The sequence below is a fragment of the Silene latifolia genome, chromosome 11 (assembly GCF_048544455.1).
Source record: "Silene latifolia isolate original U9 population chromosome 11, ASM4854445v1, whole genome shotgun sequence".
In the NCBI taxonomy this organism is placed as follows: domain Eukaryota; kingdom Viridiplantae; phylum Streptophyta; class Magnoliopsida; order Caryophyllales; family Caryophyllaceae; genus Silene; species Silene latifolia.
Window position 1 is genome coordinate 149,390,793 of NC_133536.1, and position 18,743 is coordinate 149,409,535.

General features: G+C 38.8%; 1 long non-coding RNA gene across 1 annotated transcript; it reads right to left on the reverse strand.

The window, feature by feature from the left end:
- Positions 1–636: 636 nt before the first annotated feature.
- On the reverse strand, positions 637–2,978 carry LOC141615133 (uncharacterized). The gene is made up of 3 exons (XR_012529648.1): positions 2,839–2,978; positions 2,632–2,741; positions 637–855 (listed from the first exon to the last, which is right to left on the reverse strand). It is a non-coding gene; the product is annotated as an uncharacterized LOC141615133 (long non-coding RNA).
- Between the last annotated feature and the right edge of the window lie 15,765 nt (positions 2,979–18,743).

An 18,743-nucleotide genomic window follows, 5' to 3' on the forward strand; every position in this document is an offset into this window, starting at 1 on the left:
CCGCTACCACGGATCCCCCTATTCAAACCCTAAAACCTTTCCCTTGCTTCTCTTTCGAAGGCGGCAAGACAAAAAGACACCCTAGAGGGGCCGAGTGAACCCTTTTTTGGGGGGCCGAGTATCCTAAAACGGGACGGGAAAGGGTTTAGGGTTTGATTAGGCAGACCGCTATCTCGGATCCCCCTAATCAAACCCTAAACCCTTTCGCTTGCTTCTCATTTGAAGGCGGCAAGACAAAAAGACACCCTAGAGGGGACGAGTGAATCCTTTTTTGGGGGCCGGGTATCCTAAAACGAGACGGGAAAGGGTTTAGGGTTTGATTAGGCGGACCACTACCCCGGATCCCCCTAATCAAACCCTAAACCCTTTCCCTTGCTTCTCTTTCGAAGGCGGCAAGACAAAAAGACACCCTAGAGGGGCCGAGTGAACCATTTTTTGGGGGGCCGGGTATCCTAAAACGGGACGGGAAAGAGTTTAGGGTTTGATGTGACACCCTTAAATCTAGTCTAAATTATATACGTAAATTCTACAGAAAAACTGGTAGGATATGTTTGTAAATGGTTCAACTAGTCCAAAAACCTGTAATTTCAAAAAAATTTCTAACTAAACCATTCACAACCAATTCCAACTCAAGAAGAGTGTCATAACCCTGCAACAGCTGATAAACTAACATACATTTATAACTAAAGACGCGGAAATATATGGATACAAACCAAAAATAGAAAGGGAGACATATGTCCCTTCAAATTATATACAAACCAAAAGTGTAAAAGGTTTACTAATAAAATAGCCGAAACTAGGTCCAAGGTTCCTTGCTCACTAGCCGTCTGTGACCCCCAACAAAGCATCAACAACCTGTCAATCGCATTTTATACAAACACGAAAGCCACAATTCAGTGGGGAGTAACTTCGAGTCCTCCCAGCCACGAATTGTCAAAATTAATGTAACATGTACTGTAACATGTAAACAATTTGATAAACCATTTACTTTTCATGTATTCTAACAAATGACCCCTAAACTGACCAAACTAACTATCATGTGAATCATATAGCAAATTATAATCCAAACTCTATCAACCATAGCCGGCTTGCATCTCACCCTCTATGATTCATAGAATCATCAAACAAGAAAGGGCAATATATCAAAGACAGGCATAAGTTCTTAGTCCCGTCAATAGTCACTTTGTAACTCAAGTCTATACCACGAGGTAGGGAAGGTAATCGAACCGGTATCTTGGCTCAGCGGTTACTATTAAGAAAACATGGCCAAGAGACAACACAACCCTAGCCTAAAATCTGCGCAGACCTAGACATGCGGATACACACCACCGCACCCAAGACTCACAACCTTTTTTTAAAACAAAGTGAAGTGAGTACCCTAAGGACACCACCGAAGGGTCGGCTAGTACTTAAGCTGACCCCATACTATCAAAATTAGTACCTGAGGTCATGCCCCAACTTGGATAAACATCCACTAGTCAGGAACACAAAGGCTATCAAGCAGTGAACATATACTCGTCAGAGACTATAAAGACCTATCTATGATGAAGGCCGAAATACTCACCTAGGACCTAGTCACAAATAGTCCCACTTGAATATTTTAGCCCACACCACCCAAAACTCACCACATAAGTCAAGTAAGACACCCACTTAACCTTAAGAGGGCAAAAAGTCCTACTTACCAACATAAATTCTAACATTCTATCATGTGAAAGCTATATAAATGTCTATTTACAGCATACAATCCCAACAGTTCCTCAATAAGAATTCAATACTAATTTCCAATCCTAGCAATTATAACAATATAAAAGGCTTTAGGGGAAACTAGGGCCATTACTACAAAATAAGAAGCTATTTATATTCAACTAACTAAATAAGAAACTATTTAAATTCAACTAATTACACATGTGAAATAGAAATATAATAAATGGCCTAAAATAAGGAAAAGGCCGATTATCTAATTCATTCAACCGAATTTTTACCCGCAACCCCACCTGCGGCAGTGCGGTCAAATTGCGGCTGACCAATCACTCAATTAACTGACATCGCATCAGTCAAAGGGACTAAGGCTCAGTTTTCGGCACAATCAACAAAACATTTCAATTATAGCTATAAAATTCATTTTGAGCCTATTAATTACCATTTCATTTTGTAAAATATCCTAACATGTGATAATTGTCAATATAACATAATTTTTCTACCATTAGCATAACTTTTAGCTACTTTTATGACTCTCTTAACAAATTTAACCATGTAAACTCATTCTAATTATATCCATGATGAACCTAAAATGACGGACAAAGCATGGAAAACCGCGAAACAAGCAACGGACCGACCCGGGCCAACCCCAAGACCGGCCGGGCTGCCGTGGGCCTACTGCTGCCGCTGGACCATTGCCGCACCATTTCTTCTCTTTTTTTTTTTTCATTTTTATACATTATAAGACCGTCTGAAAATTAATTAATCGTCCCCAATTCAACTTTGATAATTTAAACTACCAAAAGGCACAAATTAAGCTTGCATGCAACTAAGTTTAACATGTGAAAATTACTACCCAAACAAAAATTCACCAAACATACAAAAATCAAAAACATGTGACGATCTTTCGTCGAGTAACTCGAAATATGTTACCTTAAGCTAGAAAAAAGAGCAATTAGCACCTCAAACCCAAACCCTAACTAGCAACTATCCGCTATCTTCAATAATATACGAGTCCCCAAACTCGTCTTCCAATCCTTCACCTAATTAAACAATAAAAACACAAAAATTAAACACAAATACCGAATTTCCGAAAATTAGTCTTAAAAAAACTTAATGAAAACTGAAATTAGAACATACTAAGTTGTAGATCGTGGCGAGGGGATTCCGGAAAGGTAAATTTCGCGAAAAACGGACAAGAAACGAAGGAGTTGTGACGATTTCTAGCTTTAAATGATGAAAATGGTGTTTCTTAAGAAAGTAGGAGATAAAGATGGAGGAAAACCAGAAAAAAAAAAGAAAGAGAGAAGGGCTGGTCACGCGGGGAAGGGAAGAGGAAAGGAGAAAAGTACGTACGGGATTTTTAGTCGGGATTTTTACGAGTCGGTTTTGACTCGTTTCAATAATAATTAAATCCGTAAGTCAAACGCAAATTCCGTCAAGTCCAAAGTCTTTAAACACGAGATTACAATAAAATTGAGTATTCACACGACCCATTTCCAAATTCGTTTACCCAACGTTCAAACGAATTGTCATTTTCCCCCCGATACGCCCTTATTTCGAAATAAAAGATTTTACACGGTTTAAACTATTTTTAAACATTTCAAAACTATCAAAATAAATACTTTTCCTCAAAATATAATAAAATTATATTTCTTTGAATTATTTTTACTTTAATTACCTTAAATATCAAATTTTATTTGATTAATAAATTATTTCCAAATATATTAACGATCCAAAAATTTACGGGGCGTTACAATCACCCCTCCTTTTAAAAAGTTTCGCCCTCGAAACTTAGAAGGAGAAATTATAGTTATAAGAAAATATAGGTATCTTTTCAATGAAACGGTGATACTCTTGTTGATCAGACAAGAACATCCATATTCATATCAAGATATAAAAATTATCTCTACACCAATAAATGAGAAAACCCATTATTGGGACGTCACCAACAACGAGATTCAACATTCACTAAGGTTAAAACCATTGAAAATCATAAAAGTATTTTCAAAATTTCAGTTTAAAATTCTATAGTAAGAACGATATCTTACTAAATTATGATTAACTAAGGCTTAGTAACTCGGAACAAAAGTAAGAAAAAGGAATACCTTACGGAAATAAATCAAAATTTCATTTTCAAATCCTTAAAAATAGGTTAAGTTTGCAGAAGTGACATAAACTTTCAAGAATGAATCGAACCTGGTAGCTTGAAATATTTAGAAATTCCCCGAAGTGAAAAGTAACTTAGACATCATAGGAGCAGGTATGCTAAGAGGATTCAAGCTTAACTAATCAAGAAGAGCTATGATGAATTTTATGGGGTAAGAATTGAAGTCATAATTACAAGGATGTCAAAAATAGAGTTTCATAGGTTACCAACATCAAACTTACGAGAGGAGTATGATGATGTAAGGAAGAGAGATATGAGCGGTAACACTCATGATCAAGGAAGAAGGGAGATTAGACACTAAGGAAACGCCAGACACTCATATCTCTAATAACAACATCACTCCCAAGAGTCTCCTCAATCGCTTATGTTACTTCTTCCTAACATATTCCCTGGAACAAGATATTTCACTATAAGTGTGATCTCAACGCTCCAAATTCTCAAACATCCCGAAACGACTTTCACAAGCCTAAGGTCAAGACTTCCAACAAAGCTGTATTTGTATCCCACTAGTGTCAACTATGGTTTCCTCAAAAAGCAAACCTTCAATCAAGAGTCCCAATACCATGCTCTAAACTCCAAGAGAAGGTTCCTCAAAAATTCCACAAGGTTCTCATTTCAAAACAAGGTAGTAACATACCAACCTCAAATTATGAAAAATCAATAGGATATCAAGTTTCTCTATCCTTTTACTTATTAAGGATTCTCAAAAGCAGAACTACACCCAGCTCCAACATTGTCTCATCATCTCAAGCACTCAATGCGACCTCAAGGTCTATAAAACTATAGGATTAACAAATTCTTCTCAACACTAAGTCTCTCTAAACTCAAGGACTCACAAGAGCCAACTAATACCAAATTACACCACCAATCCATTCTGGTCATCAACATCCCCAAGGTGTATTCTTTCAAATTTGATATCCTAAACTTACTTACCATCAAATTCTCAAGGAACAAGGTCTTAATTGTAACCACACTTTATCTCCTCGAAATTCCTAAAACCATAAATTGAAATTATGTTCCTTAGCCTAACAATTGGTGTCATCCATACCATTACCCTTTCTAGTTACCAAAACAAGTGCTAAAACTTCCCAACAATGTAGCTTACTCTCACTCTCATAACATACTTCAAGTAGTAATCAATATCACCCTCTAAAACTAACTAAATAATCCCACCTTTAACATTTCTCACACGGTAACATATACATTATCAAACCTTCATTTCCAAAGTGATTATAGAAGCCAAACACAAGCTTGACTACTTAGCCAATCCTATATCCTCAAGTCACATCTCACTAACTCCGTAAACATGGTCAACAAGGTACCAACTATACTAAGGAGGTAAGGAGTGATAACGGAATAGAGAAACAGTAAAACATTTCTGAAGGGTGCATGCATTTGACAAGTTAGGAAACTAAGGAGTCAGACCGTAAAGATAACGATTGACAAAAATAAGAGGTATTCGAGTTAAGAAGATATCTCGGGAAAGAAGAAGATACGTAAAATTTAGCATAAAGACAAGGTTCAACGATCGTTAAAGAGAAGGAAAGGAGAATAGAAGCGGCACAATGAAAGGGTTACCGCTTACCAAACACTCATCAAAGCTTAAGATTGATATGATAAGGTTACATCACTAAGGTGTTCAACAAAGCCTCAAAAGTCTACCAAATCATAGGACTAACAAGGACTCCACAATGGTAGGTATTCCTCAACTCAATTGGTTCTAAGAGCCAAAATCAATTCACCACACAAATTCATTTGTTACCACCCATGTCCCAAAGTATCTTCTTTACAATTCTCGTCCTTGAGCTTCACTTACTATGTCATCCCCAAGTATATCATCTCACCACTTAATACTTCTAGTCTCCGATACCATAAATTGGAATCACATCCTTGAACTCACGAACTACATTGAACAACATTCCACCATAATTCCCTAACCCAGATATGATTACTAAGATCAACCACGTGTTCTCAAATTTCGAAAGGTCAACAAGGGCTACTCTATACTAGATTTGGTCAACTTAAAAGGTTTAACAAACTAACTAATTCCAAAGTACAATACCAATCCATCAATCAACATCAATGTCCTATTGTATTCCTTTCAAGGCCCACAAGGATTAGGGCTAACTATCATACCTTTAATTCCCCACAAGAACTATCGAGACTCTCAAATGAAGTAGCTTAGGTTCATTCCATCCTATGTGCTAAGGTAGTACCCATGCTTAATCATCTATAACAAGCAAGCTCTCTATAGACATAAATCCCAAGGTATTTCTCAATTCACTAAATTCTCATATCAAGCACAACTAACAAGACTAACCAAAGGATCCCAAATTATGTTCTCCGATACAACTCAAACCTTAAACAATCAATTTCTCCACTCGTTCACGCCCTCCAATGATACACTCTCTCAAAACTGGGTTCTCTTGAACAAGGGAACTATCCTGCGGTATAAAAGGAAGGTGTCCACATGGACTTTATTATAAGAAGAAAACGAACCTAAGATGAAACGGGAGAAAGAATTGAAAGGTAGTTACCTAGGCGAGATAAGAGGAATTTGAAAGACGAATGACCAACGAAAATGGAAGATTAAGGTAAGATACACTGAATACGAAAAGAAATATCAAGAAAGTGGAAGCATTCTACATTTGGCATAACCAACCTTTAGTGGCACCAAAACTAATAACTAACAATCAACAACCCTAACAATTAGCAATCATAAACAGACTACCACATAAAATCCTAATTCTACCCATCCTACCCTTCTCTCAAGTTTATTATTTTAAGGTCAAGTGATTTCTAAGTGGGGTGCACAAACGTGCGTCGAGAGCAATAGGCTCTGATACCAACTGTGACACCCTTAAATCTAGTCTTAATTATATACGTAAATTCTACTGAAAAAAAGCGGTAGGATATGTTTGTAAATGGTTCAACTAGTCCAAAAACCTGCAATTTCAAAAAAATTTCTAACTAAACCATTCACAACCAATTCCAACTCAAGAAGAGTGTCATAACCCTGCAACAGCTGATAAACTAACATACATTTATAACTAAAGACGCGGAAATATATGGATACAAACCAAAAATAGAAAGGGAGACATATGTCCCTTCAAATTATATACAAACCAAAAGTGTAAAAGGTTTACTAATAAAATAGCCGAAACTAGGTCCAAGGTTCCTTGCTCACTAGCCGTCTCTGTGACCCCCAACAAAGCATCAACAACTCACAATCGCATTTTATACAAACACGAAAGCCACAATTCAGTGGGGAGTAACTTCGAGTCCTCCCAGCCACGAATCGTCAAAATTAATGTAACATGTACTGTAACATGTAAACAATTTGATAAACCATTTACTTTTCATGTATTCTAACAAATGACCCCTAAACTGACCAAACTAACTATCATGTGAATCATATAGCAAATTGTAATCCAAACTCTATCAACCATAGCCGGCTTGCATATCACCCTCTATGATTCATAGAATCATCAAACAAGAAAGGGCAATATATCAAAGACAGGCATAAGTTCTTAGTCCCGTCAATAGTCACTTTGTAACTCAAGTCTATACCACGAGGTAGGGAAGGTAATCGAACCGGTATCTTGGCTCAGCGGTTACTATTAAGAAAACATGGCCAAGAGACAACACAACCCTAGCCTAAAATCTGCGCAGACCTAGACATGCGGATACACACCACCGCACCCAAGACTCACAACTTTTTTTAAAAACAAAGTGAAGTGAGTACCCTAAGGACACCACCGAAGGGTCGGCTAGTACTTAGTGACCCCATACTATCAAAATTAGTACCCGAGGTCATGCCCCAACTTGGATAAACATCCACTAGTCAGGAACACAAAGGCTATCAAGCGGTGAACATATACTCGTCAGAGACTATAAAGACCTATCTATGATGAAGGCCGGAATACTCACCTAGGACCTAGTCACGACTAGTCCCGCTTGAATATTTTAGCCCACACCACCCAAAACTCACCACATAAGTCAAGTAAGACACCCACTTAACCTTAAGAGGGCAAAAAGTCCTACTTACCAACATAAATTCTAACATTCTATCATGTGAAAGCTATATAAATGTCTATTTACAAAGATACAATCCCAACAGTTCCTCAATAAGAATTCAATACTAATTTCCAATCCTAGCAATTATAACAATATAAAAGGCTTTAGGGGAAACTAGGGCCATTACTACAAAATAAGAAGCTATTTATATTCAACTAACTAAATAAGAAACTATTTAAATTCAACTAATTACACATGTGAAATAGAAATATAATAAAAGGCCTAAAATAAGGAAAAGGCCGATTATCTAATTCATTCAACCAATTTTTACCCGCAACCCCAGCCCTGCGACAGGTACGGGTCAAATTGCGGCTGACCAATCACTCAATTAACTGACATCGCATCAGTCAAAGGGACTAAGGCTCGGTTTTTCGGCACAATCAACAAAACATTTCAATTATAGCTATAAAATTCATTTTGAGCCTATTAATTACCATTTCATTTTGTAAAATATCCTAACATGTGATAATTGTCAATATAACATAATTTTTCTACCATTAGCATAACTTTTAGCTACTTTTATGACTCTCTTAACAAATTTAACCATGTAAACTCATTCTAATTATATCCATGATGAACCTAAAATGACGGACAAAGCATGGAAAACCGCGAAACAAGCAACGGACCGACCCGGGCCAACCCCAAGACCGGCCGGGCTGCCGTGGGCCTACCGGGCTGCTGCAGGCCCACATTTTGCACCATTTCTTCTCTTTTTTTTTTTCATTTTTATACATTATAAGACCGTCTGAAAATTAATTAATCGTCCCCAATTCAACTTTGATAATTTAAACTACCAAAAGGCACAAATTAAGCTTGCATGCAACTAAGTTTAACATGTGAAAATTACTACCCAAACAAAAATTCACCAAACATACAAAAATCAAAAACATGTGACGATCTTTCGTCGAGTAACTCGAAATATGTTACCTTAAGCTAGAAAAAAGAGCAATTAGCACCTCAAACCCAAACCCTAACTAGCAACTATCCGCTATCTTCAATAATATACGAGTCCCCAAACTCGTCTTCCAATCCTTCACCTAATTAAACGATAAAAACACAAAAATTAAACACAAATACCGAATTTCCGAAAATTAGTCTTAAAAAAACTTAATGAAAACTGAAATTAGAACATACTAAGTTGTAGATCGTGGCGAGGGGATTCCGGAAAGGTAAATTTCGCGAAAAACGGACAAGAAACGAAGGAGTTGTGACGATTTCTAGCTTTAAATGATGAAAATGGTGTTTCTTAAGAAAGTAGGAGATAAAGATGGAGGAAAACCAGAAAAAAAAAAAGAAAGAGAGAAGGGCTGGTCACGCGGGGAAGGGAAGAGGAAAAGAGAAAAGTACGTACGGGATTTTTAGTCGGGATTTTTACGAGTCGGTTTTGACTCGTTTCAATAATAATTAAATCCGTAAGTCAAACGCAAATTCCGTCAAGTCCAAAGTCTTTAAACACGAGATTACAATAAAATTGAGTATTCACACGACCCATTTCCAAATTCGTTTACCCAACGTTCAAACGAATTGTCATTTTCCCCCCGATACGCCCTTATTTCGAAATAAAAGATTTTACACGGTTTAAACTATTTTTAAACATTTCAAAACTATCAAAATAAATACTTTTCCTCAAAATATAATAAAATTATATTTCTTTGAATTATTTTTACTTTAATTACCTTAAATATCAAATTTTATTTGATTAATAAATTATTTCCGAAATATATTAACGGTCCGAAATTTACGGGGCGTTACAATCACCCCTCCTTTTAAAAAGTTTCGCCCTCGAAACTTAGAAGGAGAAATTATAGTTATAAGAAAATATAGGTATCTTTTCAATGAAACGGTGATACTCTTGTTGATCAGACAAGAACATCCATATTCATATCAAGATATAAAAATTATCTCTACACCAATAAATGAGAAAACCCATTATTGGGACGTCACCAACAACGAGATTCAACATTCACTAAGGTTAAAACCATTGAAAATCATAAAAGTATTTTCAAAATTTCAGTTTAAAATTCTATAGTAAGAACGATATCTTACTAAATTATGATTAACTAAGGCTTAGTAACTCGGAACAAAAGTAAGAAAAAGGAATACCTTACGGAAATAAATCAAAATTTCATTTTCAAATCCTTAAAAATAGGTTAAGTTTGCAGAAGTGACATAAACTTTCAAGAATGAATCGAACCTGGTAGCTTGAAATATTTAGAAATTCCCCGAAGTGAAAAGTAACTTAGACATCATAGGAGCAGGTATGCTAAGAGGATTCAAGCTTAACTAATCAAGAAGAGCTATGATGAATTTTATGGGGTAAGAATTGAAGTCATAATTACAAGGATGTCAAAAATAGAGTTTCATAGGTTACCAACATCAAACTTACGAGAGGAGTATGATGATGTAAGGAAGAGAGATATGAGCGGTAACGCTCATGATCAAGGAAGAAGGGAGATTAGACACTAAGGAAACGCCAGACACTCATATCTCTAATAACAACATCACTCCCAAGAGTCTCCTCAATCGCTTATGTTACTTCTTCCTAACATATTCCCTGGAACAAGATATTTCACTATAAGTGTGATCTCAACGCTCCAAATTCTCAAACATCCCGAAACGACTTTCACAAGCCTAAGGTCAAGACTTCCAACAAAGCTGTATTTGTATCCCACTAGTGTCAACTATGGTTTCCTCAAAAAGCAAACCTTCAATCAAGAGTCCCTATACCATGCTCTAAACTCCAAGAGAAGGTTCCTCAAAAATTCCACAAGGTTCTCATTTCAAAACAAGGTAGTAACATACCAACCTCAAATTATGAAAAATCAATAGGATCTCAAGTTTCTCTATCCTTTTACTCATTAAGGATTCTCAAAAGCAAAACTACACCCAGCTCCAACATTGTCTCATCATCTCAAGCACTCAATGCGACCTCAAGGTCTATAAAACTATAGGATTAACAAATTCTTCTCAACACTAAGTCTCTCTAAACTCAAGGACTCACAAGAGCCAACTAATACCAAATTACACCACCAATCCATTCTGGTCATCAACATCCCCAAGGTGTATTCTTTCAAATTTGATATCCTAAACTTACTTACCATCAAATTCTCAAGGAACAAGGTCTTAATTGTAACCACACTTTATCTCCTCAGAATTCCTAAAACCATAAATTGAAATTATGTTCCTTAGCCTAACAATTGGTGTCATCCATACCATTACCCTTTCTAGTTACCAAAACAAGTGCTAAAACTTCCCAACAATGTAGCTTACTCTCACTCTCATAACATACTTCAAGTAGTAATCAATATCACCCTCTAAAACTAACTAAATAATCCCACCTTTAACATTTCTCACACGGTAACATATACATTATCAAACCTTCATTTCCAAAGTGATTATAGAAGCCAAACACAAGCTTGACTACTTAGCCAATCCTATATCCTCAAGTCACATCTCACTAACTCCGTAAACATGGTCAACAAGGTACCAACTATACTAAGGAGGTAAGGAGTGATAACGGAATAGAGAAACAGTAAAACACTTTTGAAGGGTGCATGCATTTGACAAGTTAGGAAACTAAGGAGTCAGACCGTAAAGATAACGATTGACAAAAATAAGAGGTATTCGAGTTAAGAAGATATCTCGGGAAAGAAGAAGATACGTAAAATTTAGCATAAAGACAAGGTTCAACGATCGTTAAAGAGAAGGAAAGGAGAATAGAAGCGGCACAATGAAAGGGTTACCGCTTACCAAACACTCATCAAAGCTTAAGATTGATATGATAAGGTTACATCACTAAGGTGTTCAACAAAGCCTCAAAAGTCTACCAAATGATAGGACTAACAAGGACTCCACAATGGTAGGTATTCCTCAACTCAATTGGTTCTAAGAGCCAAAATCAATTCACCACACAAATTCATTTGTTACCACCCATGTCCCAAAGTATCTTCTTTACAATTCTCGTCCTTGAGCTTCACTTACTATGTCATCCCCAAGTATATCATCTCACCACTTAATACTTCTAGTCTCCGATACCATAAATTGGAATCACATCCTTGAACTCACGAACTACATTGAACAACATTCCACCATAATTCCCTAACCCAGATATGATTACTAAGATCAACCACGTGTTCTCAAATTTCGAAAGGTCAACAAGGGCTACTCTATACTAGATTTGGTCAACTTAAAAGGTTTAACAAACTAACTAATTTTAAAGTACAATACCAATCCATCAATCAACATCAATGTCCTATTGTATTCCTTTCAAGGCCCACAAGGATTAGGGCTAACTATCATACCTTTAATTCCCCACAAGAACTATCGAGACTCTCAAATGAAGTAGCTTAGGTTCATTCCATCCTATGTGCTAAGGTAGTACCCATGCTTAATCATCTATAACAAGCAAGCTCTCTATAGACATAAATCCCAAGGTATTTCTCAATTCACTAAATTCTCATATCAAGCACAACTAACAAGACTAACCAAAGGATCCCAAATTATGTTCTCCGATACAACTCAAACCTTAAACAATCAATTTCTCCACTCGTTCACGCCCTCCAATGATACACTCTCTCAAAACTGGGTTCTCTTGAACAAGGGAACTATCCTGCGGTATAAAAGGAAGGTGTCCACATGGACTTTATTATAAGAAGAAAACGAACCTAAGATGAAACGGGAGAAAGAATTGAAAGGTAGTTACCTAGGCGAGATAAGAGGAATTTGAAAGACGAATGACCAACGAAAATGGAAGATTAAGGTAAGATACACTGAATACGAAAAGAAATATCAAGAAAGTGGAAGCATTCTACATTTGGCATAACCAACCTTTAGTGGCACCAAAACTAATAACTAACAATCAACAACCCTAACAATTAGCAATCATAAACAGACTACCACATAAAATCCTAATTCTACCCATCCTACCCTTCTCTCAAGTTTATTATTTTAAGGTCAAGTGATTTCTAAGTGGGGTGCACAAACGTGCGTCGAGAGCAATAGGCTCTGATACCAACTGTGACACCCTTAAATCTAGTCTTAATTATATACGTAAATTCTACAGAAAAACTGGTAGGATATGTTTGTAAATGGTTCAACTAGTCCAAAAACCTGCAATTTCAAAAAAATTTCTAACTAAACCATTCACAACCAATTCCAACTCAAGAAGAGTGTCATAACCCTGCAACAGCTGATAAACTAACATACATTTATAACTAAAGACGCGGAAATATATGGATACAAACCAAAAATAGAAAGGGAGACATATGTCCCTTCAAATTATATACAAACCAAAAGTGTAAAAGGTTTACTAATAAAATAGCCGAAACTAGGTCCAAGGTTCCTTGCTCACTAGCCGTCTGTGACCCCCAACAAAGCATCAACAACATGTCAATCGCATTTTGTACAAACACGAAAGCCACAATTCAGTGGGGAGTAACTTCGAGTCCTCCCAGCCACGAATCGTCAAATTTAATGTAACATGTACTGTAACATGTAAACAATTTGATAAACCATTTACTTTTCATGTATTCTAACAAATGACCCCTAAACTGACCAAACTAACTATCATGTGAATCATATAGCAAATTGTAATCCAAACTCTATCAACCATAGCCGGCTTGCATCTCACCCTCTATGATTCATAGAATCATCAAACAAGAAAGGGCAATATATCAAAGACAGGCATAAGTTCTTAGTCCCGTCAATAGTCACTTTGTAACTCAAGTCTATACCACGAGGTAGGGAAGGTAATCGAACCGGTATCTTGGCTCAGCGGTTACTATTAAGAAAACATGGCCAAGAGACAACACAACCCTAGCCTAAAATCACAAGAGATCTAGACATGCGGATACACACCACCGCACCCAAGACTCACAACCTTTTTTTAAAACAAAGTGAAGTGAGTACCCTAAGGACACCACCGAAGGGTCGGCTAGTACTTAAGCTGACCCCATACTATCAAAATTAGTACCTGAGGTCATGCCCCAACTTGGATAAACATCCACTAGTCAGGAACACAAAGGCTATCAAGCAGTGAACATATACTCGTCAGAGACTATAAAGACCTATCTATGATGAAGGCCGAAATACTCACCTAGGACCTAGTCACAAATAGTCCCGGCTTGAATATTTTAGCCCACACCACCCAAAACTCACCACATAAGTCAAGTAAGACACCCACTTAACCTTAAGAGGGCAAAAAGTCCTACTTACCAACATAAATTCTAACATTCTATCATGTGAAAGCTATATAAATGTCTATTTACAAAGATAAATCCCAACAGTTCCTCAATAAGAATTCAATACTAATTTCCAATCCTAGCAATTATAACAATATAAAAGGCTTTAGGGGAAACTAGGGCCATTACTACAAAATAAGAAGCTATTTATATTCAACTAACTAAATAAGAAACTATTTAAATTCAACTAATTACACATGTGAAATAGAAATATAATAAATGGCCTAAAATAAGGAAAAGGCCGATTATCTAATTCATTCAACCGAATTTTTACCCGCAACCCCAGCCCTGCGACAGGTACGGGTCAAATTGCGGTGACCAATCACTCAATTAATCGACATCGCATCGATCAAAGGGACTAAGGCTCGGTTTTCAGACAATCAACAAAACATTTCAATTATAGCTATAAAATTCATTTTGAGCCTATTAATTACCATTTCATTTTGTAAAATATCCTAACATGTGATAATTGTCAATATAACATAATTTTTCTACCATTAGCATAACTTTTAGCTACTTTTATGACTCTCTTAACAAATTTAACCATGTAAACTCATTCTAATTATATCCATGATGAACCTAAAATGACGGACAAAGCATGGAAAACCGCGAAACAAGCAACGGACCGACCCGGGCCAACCCCAAGACCGGCCGGCTGCCGTGGGCCTACCGGCCGCTGCCAAGCCCATTGCCGCACCATTTCTTCTTTTTTTTTTTTTTTTTATACATTTTTATAATTATAAGACCGTCTGAAAATTAATTAATCGTCCCCAATTCAACTTTGATAATTTAAACTACCAAAAGGCACAAATTAAGCTTGCATGCAACTAAGTTTAACATGTGAAAATTACTACCCAAACAAAAATTCACCAAACATACAAAAATCAAAAACATGTGACGATCTTTCGTCGAGTAACTCGAAATATGTTACCTTAAGCTAGAAAAAAGAGCAATTAGCACCTCAAACCCAAACCCTAACTAGCAACTATCCGCTATCTTCAATAATATACGAGTCCCCAAACTCGTCTTCCAATCCTTCACCTAATTAAACAATAAAAACACAAAAATTAAACACAAATACCGAATTTAGAAAATTAGTCTTAAAAAAACTTAATGAAAACTGAAATTAGAACATACTAAGTTGTAGATCGTGGCGGGGATTCCTGAAAGGTAAATTTCGCGAAAAACGGACAAGAAACGAAGGAGTTGTGACGATTTCTAGCTTTAAATGATGAAAATGGTGTTTCTTAAGAAAGTAGGAGATAAAGATGGAGGAAAACCAGAAAAAAAAAAGAAAGAGAGAAGGGCTGGTCACGCGGGGAAGGGAAGAGGAAAGGAGAAAAGTACGTACGGGATTTTTAGTCGGGATTTTTACGAGTCGGTTTTGACTCGTTTCAATAATAATTAAATCCGTAAGTCAAACGCAAATTCCGTCAAGTCCAAAGTCTTTAAACACGAGATTACAATAAAATTGAGTATTCACACGACCCATTTCCAAATTCGTTTACCCAACGTTCAAACGAATTGTCATTTTCCCCCCGATACGCCCTTATTTCGAAATAAAAGATTTTACACGGTTTAAACTATTTTTAAACATTTCAAAACTATCAAAATAAATACTTTTCCTCAAAATATAATAAAATTATATTTTTTTGAATTATTTTTACTTTAATTACCTTAAATATCAAATTTTATTTGATTAATAAATTATTTCCGAAATATATTAACGGTCCGAAATTTACGGGGCGTTACAGTTTGATTAGGCGGACCGCTACCACGGATCCCCCTAATCAAACCCTAAACGTTTTCCCTTGCTTCTCATTTGAAGGCGGCAAGACAAAACGACACCCTAGAGGGGCCGAGTGAACCCTTTTTTGGGGGGCCGGGTATCCTAAAACGGGACGGGAAAGGGTTTAGGGTTTGATTAGGCGGACCGCTACCGCGGATCCCCCTATTCAAACCCTAAACCCTTTCCCTTGCTTCTCTTTCGAAGGCGGCAAGACAAAAAGACACCCTAGAGGGGCCGAGTGAACCTTTTTTGGGGGGCCGGGTATCCTAAAACGGGACGGGAAAGGGTTTAGGGTTTGAGTAGGCGGACCGCTACCGCGGATCCCCCTAATAAAACCCTAAACCCTTTCACTTGCTTCTCATTTGAAGGCGGCAAGACAAAAAGACACCCTAGAGGGGCAGAGTGAACCCTTTTTTGGGGGGCCGGGTATCCTAAAACGGGACGGGAAAGGGTTTAGGGTTTGATTAGGCGGACCACTACCGCGGATCCCCCTATTCAAAACCTAAACTCCTTCCCTTGCTTCTCTTTCGAAGGCGGCAAGACAAAAAGACACCCTAGAGGGGCCGAGTGAACCCTTTTTTGGGGGCCGGGTATCCTAAAACGGGACGGGGAAAGGGTTTAGGGTTTGATTAGGCGGACCGCTACGGCGGAACCCCCTAATCAAACCCTAAACCCTTTCCTTGCTTCTCATTTGAAGGCGGTAAGACAAAAAGACACCCTAGAGGGGCCGACTAAACCCTTTTTTGGGGGCCGGGTATCCTAAAACGGGACGGGAAAGGGTTTAGGGTTTGATTAGGCGGACCGCTACCGCGGATTCCCCTATTCAAACCCTAAACCCTTTCCCTTGCTTCTCTTTCGAAGGCGGCAAGACAAAAAGACACCCTAGAGGGGCCGAGTGAACCCTTTTTTGGGGGGCCGGGTATCCTAAAACGGGACGGGAAAGGGTTTAGGGTTTGAGTAGGCGGAACGCTACCGCGGATCCCCCTAATCAAACCCTAAACCCTTTCACTTGCTTCTCATTTGAAGGCGGCAAGACAAAAAGACACAATAGAGGGGCCGAGTGAACCCTTTTTTGGGGGGCCGGGTATCCTAAAACGGGACGGGAAAGGGTTTAGGGTTTCATTAGGCGGACCGCTACCGCGGATCTCCCTATTCAAACCCTAAACCCTTTCCCTTGCTTCTCTTTCGAAGGCGCCAAGACAAAAAGACACCCTAGAGGGGCCGAGTGAACCCTTTTTTGGGGGGCCGAGTATCCTAAAATGGGACGGGAAAGGGTTTAGGGTTTGATTAGGCGGACTGCTACGGCGGAACCCCCTAATCAAACCCAAAACCCTTTCCCTTGCTTCTCATTTGAAGGCGGTAAGACAAAAAGACACCCTAGTGGGGCCGAGTGAACCCTTTTTTGGGGTGCCGGGCATCCTAAAACGGGACGGGAAAGGGTTTAGGGTTTGATTAGGCGGACCGCTACCGCGGATCCCCCTATTCAAACGCTAAACCCTTTCCCTTGCTTCTCTTTCGAAGGCGGCAAGACAAAAAGACACCCTAGAGGGGCCGAGTGAACCCTTTTTTGGGGGGCCGGGTATCCTAAAACGGGACGGGAAAGGGTTTAGGGTTTGATTAGATGGACCGCTACCGCGGATCCCCCTAATCAAACCCTAAACCCTTTCCTTTGCTTCTCATTTGAAGGCGGCAAGACAAAAAGACACCCTAGAGGGGCCGAGTGAACCCTTTTTTGGGGGGGGGGTATCCTAAAACGAGATTTTAAGGGTTTAGGGTTTGATTAGGCGGACCGCTACCGCGGATCCCCCTAATAAAACCCTAAACCCTTTCCCTTGCATCTCATTTGAAGGCGGAAAGAAGAAAAGAAACCCTAGAGGGGCCGATTAAACCCTTTTTTTTTTTTGGGGGGGGGGGGGCGGGTATCCTAAAACGGGACGGGAAAGGGTTTAGGGTTTGATTAGGCGGACCGCTAACGCGGATCCCCCTAATAAAACCCTAAACCCTTTCCCTTGCTTCTCATTCAAAGGCCGCAAAACAAAAAGACACCCTAGGGGGGCCGAATGAACCCTTTTTTTGGGAGCCGGGTATCCTAAAACGGGACGGGAAAGGGTTTAGGGTTTGAGTAGGCGGAACGCTACCGCGGATCCCCCTAATCAAACCCTAAACCCTTTCACTTGCTTCTCATTTGAAGGCGGCAAGACAAAAAGACACAATAGAGGGGCCGAGTGAACCCTTTTTTGGGGGGCCGGGTATCCTAAAACGGGACGGGAAAGGGTTTAGGGTTTGATTAGGCGGACCGCTACCGCGGATCCCCCTAATAAAACCCAAAACCCTTTCCCTTGCTTCTCATTTGAAGGCGGCAAGACAAAAAGACACCCTAGAGGGGCCGAGTGAACCCTTTTTTGGGGGGCCGGGTATCCTAAAACGAGACGGGAAAGGGTTTCGGGTTTGATTAGGCGGACCGCTAACGCGGATCCCCCTAATAAAACCCTAAACCCTTTCCCTTGCTTCTCATTCAAAGGCCGCAAGACAAAAAGACACCCTAGGGGGGCCGAATGAACCCTTTTTTTGGGAGCCGGGTATCCTAAAACGGGACGGGAAAGGGTTTAGGGTTTGAGTAGGCGGAACGCTACCGCGGATCCCCCTAATCAAACCCTAAACCCTTTCACTTGCTTCTCATTTGAAGGCGGCAAGACAAAAAGACACAATAGAGGGGCCGAGTGAACCCTTTTTTGGGGGGCCGGGTATCCTAAAACGAGACGGGAAAGGG